The sequence below is a fragment of the Anthonomus grandis genome, unplaced genomic scaffold (genome assembly GCF_022605725.1).
Source record: "Anthonomus grandis grandis unplaced genomic scaffold, icAntGran1.3 ctg00000350.1, whole genome shotgun sequence".
Lineage (NCBI taxonomy): Eukaryota > Metazoa > Arthropoda > Insecta > Coleoptera > Curculionidae > Anthonomus > Anthonomus grandis.
In genome coordinates, this window is record NW_026088473.1 from 136,353 (window position 1) to 144,571 (window position 8,219).

Consider the following 8,219-nt stretch of genomic DNA (forward strand, 5'->3'; position numbering starts at 1 on the left):
AAATTTTTTTACCAAAAATTGATTTTTTTCGAAATCAAACTAAGTATACCAGCGTCTTATTTGGATCACCTAGATTACGAAAACACCGGGTTATAACAGGATCCGAGCAGAACTAAGGGAATGAGAGCACTTTGAAAATCCTGAAAAAGTCGTTTTCGACGTCCGTTTTTGAGGCCAAAAATGGGCATCAAAAATGCCATATCTCGGCTATCGTAAGAGCTACGACCTTGCGGATGGTCTCGTTGGATTCAGAATGACGAAACTAAGACAAAACCGTTGGAATTTTCCCGATAGCTCCCATAGAAGCCGAGATATCGACCTTCAAAGTTTGGGTTTTTTCATTTTTCGGGTATACCCCCCCGTATCAAATTTTTTCACCAAAAATTGATTTTTTTCGAAATCAAACTAAGTATACCAGCGTCTTATTTGGATCACCTAGATTACGAAAACACCGGGTTATAACAGGATCCGAGCAGAACTAAGGGAATGAGAGCACTTTGAAAATCCTGAAAAAGTCGTTTTCGACGTCCGTTTTTGAGGCCAAAAATGGGCATCAAAAATGCCATATCTCGGCTATCGTAGGAGCTACGACCTTGCGGATGGTCTCGTTGGATTCAGAATGACGAAACTAAGACAAAACCGTTGGAATTTTCCCGATAGCTCCCATAGAAGCCGAGATATCGACCTTCAAATTTTGAGTTTTTTCATTTTTCGGGTATACCCCCCCGTATCAAATTTTTTCACCAAAAATTGATTTTTTTCGAAATCAACCTAAGTATACCAGCGTCTTATTTGGATCACCTAGATTACGAAAACACCGGGTTATAACAGGATCCGAGCAGAACTAAGGGAATGAGAGCACTTTGAAAATCCTGAAAAAGTCGTTTTCGACGTCCGTTTTTGAGGCCAAAAATGGGCATCCAAAATGCCATATCTCGGCTACCGTAAGAGCTACGACCTTGCGGATGGTCTCGTTGGATTCAGAATGACGAAACTAAGACAAAACCGTTGGAATTTTCCCGATAGCTCCCATAGAAGCCGAGATATCGACCTTCAAAGTTTGAGTTTTTTCATTTTTCGGGTATACCCCCCCGTATCAAATTTTTTCACCAAAAATTGATTTTTTTCGAAATCAAACTAAGTATACCAGCGTCTTATTTGGATCACCTAGATTACGAAAACACCGGGTTATAACAGGATCCGAGCAGAACTAAGGGAATGAGAGCACTTTGAAAATCCTGAAAAAGTCGTTTTCGACGTCCGTTTTTGAGGCCAAAAATGGGCATCAAAAATGCCATATCTCGGCTATCGTAAGAGCTACGACCTTGCGGATGGTCTCGTTGGATTCAGAATGACGAAATTAAGACAAAACCGTTGGAATTTTCCCGATAGCTCCCATAGAAGCCGAGATATCGACCTTCAAAGTTTGGGTTTTTTCATTTTTCGGGTATACCCCCCCGTATCAAATTTTTTCACCAAAAATTGATTTTTTTCGAAATCAAACTAAGTATACCAGCGTCTTATTTGGATCACCTAGATTACGAAAACACCGGGTTATAACAGGATCCGAGCAGAACTAAGGGAATGAGAGCACTTTGAAAATCCTGAAAAAGTCGTTTTCGACGTCCGTTTTTGAGGCCAAAAATGGGCATCAAAAATGCCATATCTCGGCTATCGTAAGAGCTACGACCTTGCGGATGGTCTCGTTGGATTCAGAATGACGAAACTAAGACAAAACCGTTGGAATTTTCCCGATAGCTCCCATAGAAGCCGAGATATCGACCTTCAAAGTTTGGGTTTTTTCATTTTTCGGGTATACCCCCCCGTATCAAATTTTTTCACCAAAAATTGATTTTTTTCGAAATCAAACTAAGTATACCAGCGTCTTATTTGGATCACCTAGATTACGAAAACACCGGGTTATAACAGGATCCGAGCAGAACTAAGGGAATGAGAGCACTTTGAAAATCCTGAAAAAGTCGTTTTCGACGTCCGTTTTTGAGGCCAAAAATGGGCATCAAAAATGCCATATCTCGGCTATCGTAAGAGCTACGACCTTGCGGATGGTCTCGTTGGATTCAGAATGACGAAACTAAGACAAAACCGTTGGAATTTTCCCGATAGCTCCCATAGAAGCCGAGATATCGACCTTCAAAGTTTGGGTTTTTTCATTTTTCGGGTATACCCCCCCGTATCAAATTTTTTCACCAAAAATTGATTCTTTTCGAAATCAAACTAAGTATACCAGCGTCTTATTTGGATCACCTAGATTACGAAAACACCGGGTTATAACAGGATCCGAGCAGAACTAAGGGAATGAGAGCACTTTGAAAATCCTGAAAAAGTCGTTTTCGACGTCCGTTTTTGAGGCCAAAAATGGGCATCAAAAATGCCATATCTCGGCTATCGTAAGAGCTACGACCTTGCGGATGGTCTCGTTGGATTCAGAATGACAAAACTAAGACAAAACCGTTGGAATTTTCCCGATAGCTCCCATAGAAGCCGAGATATCGACCTTCAAAGTTTGGGTTTTTTCATTTTTCGGGTATACCCCCCCGTATCAAATTTTTTCACCAAAAATTGATTTTTTTCGAAATCAAACTAAGTATACCAGCGTCTTATTTGGATCACCTAGATTACGAAAACACCGGGTTATAACAGGATCCGAGCAGAACTAAGGGAATGAGAGCACTTTGAAAATCCTGAAAAAGTCGTTTTCGACGTCCGTTTTTGAGGCCAAAAATGGGCATCAAAAATGCCATATCTCGGCTATCGTAAGAGCTACGACCTTGCGGATGGTCTCGTTGGATTCAGAATGACGAAACTAAGACAAAACCGTTGGAATTTTCCCGATAGCTCCCATAGAAGCCGAGATATCGACCTTCAAAGTTTGGGTTTTTTCATTTTTCGGGTATACCCCCCCGTATCAAATTTTTTCACCAAAAATTGATTTTTTTCGAAATCAAACTAAGTATACCAGCGTCTTATTTGGATCACCTAGATTACGAAAACACCGGGTTATAACAGGATCCGAGCAGAACTAAGGGAATGAGAGCACTTTGAAAATCCTGAAAAAGTCGTTTTCGACGTCCGTTTTTGAGGCCAAAAATGGGCATCAAAAATGCCATATCTCGGCTATCGTAAGAGCTACGACCTTGCGGATGGTCTCGTTGGATTCAGACTGACAAAACTAAGACAAAACCGTTGGAATTTTCCCGATAGCTCCCATAGAAGCCGAGATATCGACCTTCAAAGTTTGGGTTTTTTCATTTTTCGGGTATACCCCCCCGTATCAAATTTTTTCACCAAAAATTGATTTTTTTCGAAATCAAACTAAGTATACCAGCGTCTTATTTGGATCACCTAGATTACGAAAACACCGGGTTATAACAGGATCCGAGCAGAACTAAGGGAATGAGAGCACTTTGAAAATCCTGAAAAAGTCGTTTTCGACGTCCGTTTTTGAGGCCAAAAATGGGCATCAAAAATGCCATATCTCGGCTATCGTAAGAGCTACGACCTTGCGGATGGTCTCGTTGGATTCAGAATGACGAAACTAAGACAAAACCGTTGGAATTTTCCCGATAGCTCCCATAGAAGCCGAGATATCGACCTTCAAAGTTTGGGTTTTTTCATTTTTCGGGTATACCCCCCCGTATCAAATTTTTTCACCAAAAATTGATTTTTTTCGAAATCAAACTAAGTATACCAGCGTCTTATTTGGATCACCTAGATTACGAAAACACCGGGTTATAACAGGATCCGAGCAGAACTAAGGGAATACACATCTCGTGAGAGTAAGTCGTTTTCGACGTCCGTTTTTGAGGCCATAAATGGGCATCAAAAATGCCATATCTTGGCTACCGTAAGAGCTACGACCTTGCGGATGGTCTCGTTGGATTCAGAATGACGAAACTAAGACAAAACCGTTGGAATTTTCCCGATAGCTCCCATAGAAGCCGAGATATCGACCTTCAAAGTTTGGGTTTTTTCATTTTTCGGGGTATACCCCCCCGTATCAAATTTTTTCACCAAAAATTGATTTTTTTCGAAATCAAACTAAGTATACCAGCGTCTTATTTGGATCACCTAGATTACGAAAACACCGGGTTATAACAGGATCCGAGCAGAACTAAGGGAATGAGAGCACTTTGAAAATCCTGAAAAAGTCGTTTTCGACGTCCGTTTTTGAGGGCCATAATGGGCATCAAAAATGCCATATCTCGGCTACCGTAAGAGCTACGACCTTGCGGATGGTCTCGTTGGATTCAGAATGACGAAACTAAGACAAAACCGTTGGAATTTTCCCGATAGCTCCCATAGAAGCCGAGATATCGACCTTCAAAGTTTGGGGTTTTTTCATTTTTCGGGTATACCCCCCCGTATCAAATTTTTTCACCAAAAATTGATTTTTTTCGAAATCAAACTAAGTATACCAGGCGTCTTAGTTTGGATCACCTAGATTACGAAAACACCGGGTTATAACAGGATCCGAGCAGAACTAAGGGAATGAGAGCACTTTGAAAATCCTGAAAAAGTCGTTTTCGACGTCCGTTTTTGAGGCCAAAAATGGGGTAATCAAAAAATGCCATATCTCGGCTATCGTAAGAGCTACGACCTTGTGGATGGTCTCGTTGGATTCAGAATGACGAAATTAAGACAAAACCGTTGGAATTTTCCCGATAGCTCCCATAGAAGCCGAGATATCGACCTTCAAAGTTTGGGTTTTTTCATTTTTTGGGTATACCCCCCCGTATCAAATTTTTTCACCAAAAATTGATTTTTTTCGAAATCAAACTACGTATACCAGCGTCTTATTTGGATCACCTAGATTACGAAAACACCGGGTTATAACAGAATCCGAGCAGAACTAAGGGAATGAGAGCACTTTGAAAATCCTGAAAAAGTCGTTTTCGACGTCCGTTTTTGAGGCCAAAAATGGGCATCAAAAATGCCATATCTCGGCTATCGTAAGAGCTACGACCTTGCGGATGGTCTCGTTGGATTCAGAATGACGAAACTAAGACAAAACCGTTGGAATTTTCCCGATAGCTCCCATAGAAGCCGAGATATCGACCTTCAAAGTTTGGGTTTTTTCATTTTTCGGGTATACCCCCCCGTATCAAATTTTTTCACCAAAAATTGATTTTTTTCGAAATCAAACTAAGTATACCAGCGTCTTATTTGGATCACCTAGATTACGAAAACACCGGGTTATAACAGGATCCGAGCAGAACTAAGGGAATGAGAGCACTTTGAAAATCCTGAAAAAGTCGTTTTCGACGTCCGTTTTTGAGGCCATAAATGGGCATCAAAAATGCCATATCTCGGCTACCGTAAGAGCTACGACCTTGCGGATGGTCTCGTTGGATTCAGAATGACGAAACTAAGACAAAACCGTTGGAATTTTCCCGATAGCTCCCATAGAAGCCGAGATATCGACCTTCAAAGTTTGGGTTTTTTCATTTTTCGGGTATACCCCCCCGTATCAAATTTTTTCACCAAAAATTGATTTTTTTCGAAATCAAACTAAGTATACCAGCGTCTTATTTGGATCACCTAGATTACGAAAACACCGGGTTATAACAGGATCCGAGCAGAACTAAGGGAATGAGAGCACTTTGAAAATCCTGAAAAAGTCGTTTTTCGACGTCCGTTTTTGAGGCCATAAATGGGCATCAAAATGCCATATCTCGGCTACCGTAAGAGCTACGACCTTGCGGATGGTCTCGTTGGATTCAGAATGACGAAACTAAGACAAAACCGTTGGAATTTTCCCGATAGCTCCCATAGAAGCCGAGATATCGACCTTCAAAGTTTGGGTTTTTTCATTTTTCGGGTATACCCCCCCGTATCAAATTTTTTCACCAAAAATTGATTTTTTTTCGAAATCAAACTAAGTATACCAGCGTCTTATTTGGATCACCTAGATTACGAAAACACCGGGTTATAACAGGATCCGAGCAGAACTAAGGGAATGAGAGCACTTTGAAAATCCTGAAAAAGTCGTTTTCGACGTCCGTTTTTGAGGCCAAAAATGGGCATCAAAAATGCCATATCTCGGCTATCGTAAGAGCTACGACCCTGCGGATGGTCTCGTTGGATTCAGAATGACGAAACTAAGACAAAACCGTTGGAATTTTCCCGATAGCTCCCATAGAAGCCGAGATATCGACCTTCAAAGTTTGGGTTTTTTCATTTTTCGGGTATACCCCCCCGTATCAAATTTTTTTACCAAAAATTGATTTTTTTCGAAATCAAACTAAGTATACCAGCGTCTTATTTGGGATCACCTAGATTACGAAAACACCGGGTTATAACAGGATCCGAGCAGAACTAAGGGAATGAGAGCACTTTGAAAATCCTGAAAAAGTCGTTTTCGACGTCCGTTTTTGAGGCCAAAAATGGGCATCAAAAATGCCATATCTCGGCTATCGTAAGAGCTACGACCTTGCGGATGGTCTCGTTGGATTCAGAATGACGAAACTAAGACAAAACCGTTGGAATTTTCCCGATAGCTCCCATAGAAGCCGAGATATCGACCTTCAAAGTTTGGGTTTTTTCATTTTTCGGGTATACCCCCCCGTATCAAATTTTTTCACCAAAAATTGATTTTTTTCGAAATCAAACTAAGTATACCAGCGTCTTATTTGGATCACCTAGATTACGAAAATACCGGGTTATAACAGGATCCGAGCAGAACTAAGGGAATGAGAGCACTTTGAAAATCCTGAAAAGTCGTTTTCGACGTCCGTTTTTGAGGCCAAAAATGGGCATCAAAAATGCCATATCTCGGCTATCGTAAGAGCTACGACCTTGTGGATGGTCTCGTTGGATTCAGAATGACGAAATTAAGACAAAACCGTTGGAATTTTCCCGATAGCTCCCATAGAAGCCGAGATATCGACCTTCAAAGTTAGGGTTTTTTCATTTTTTGGGTATACCCCCCCGTATCAAATTTTTTCACCAAAAATTGATTTTTTTCGAAATCAAACTACGTATACCAGCGTCTTATTTGGATCACCTAGATTACGAAAACACCGGGTTATAACAGGATCCGAGCAGAACTAAGGGAATGAGAGCACTTTGAAAATCCTGAAAAAGTCGTTTTCGACGTCCGTTTTTGAGGCCATAAATGGGCATCAAAAATGCCATATCTCGGCTACCGTAAGAGCTACGACCTTGCGGATGGTCTCGTTGGATTCAGAATGACGAAACTAAGACAAAACCGTTGGAATTTTCCCGATAGCTCCCATAGAAGCCGAGATATCGACCTTCAAAGTTTGGGTTTTTTCATTTTTCGGGTATACCCCCCCGTATCAAATTTTTTCACCAAAAATTGATTTTTTTCGAAATCAAACTAAGTATACCAGCGTCTTATTTGGATCACCTAGATTACGAAAACACCGGGTTATAACAGGATCCGAGCAGAACTAAGGGAATGAGAGCACTTTGAAAATCCTGAAAAAGTCGTTTTCGACGTCCGTTTTTGAGGCCAAAAATGGGCCTCAAAAATGCCATATCTCGGCTATCGTAAGAGCTACGACCTTGTGGATGGTCTCGTTGGATTCAGAATGACGAAATTAAGACAAAACCGTTGGAATTTTCCCGATAGCTCCCATAGAAGCCGAGATATCGACCTTCAAAGTTTGGGTTTTTTCATTTTTTGGGTATACCCCCCCGTATCAAATTTTTTCACCAAAAATTGATTTTTTTCGAAATCAAACTACGTATACCAGCGTCTTATTTGGATCACCTAGATTACGAAAACACCGGGTTATAACAGAATCCGAGCAGAACTAAGGGAATGAGAGCACTTTGAAAATCCTGAAAAAGTCGTTTTCGACGTCCGTTTTTGAGGCCAAAAATGGGCATCAAAAATGCCATATCTCGGCTATCGTAAGAGCTACGACCTTGCGGATGGTCTCGTTGGATTCAGAATGACGAAACTAAGACAAAACCGTTGGAATTTTCCCGATAGCTCCCATAGAAGCCGAGATATCGACCTTCAAAGTTTGGGTTTTTTCATTTTTCGGGTATACCCCCCCGTATCAAATTTTTTCACCAAAAATTGATTTTTTTCGAAATCAAACTAAGTATACCAGCGTCTTATTTGGATCACCTAGATTACGAAAACACCGGGTTATAACAGGATCCGAGCAGAACTAAGGGAATGAGAGCACTTTGAAAATCCTGAAAAAGTCGTTTTCGACGTCCGT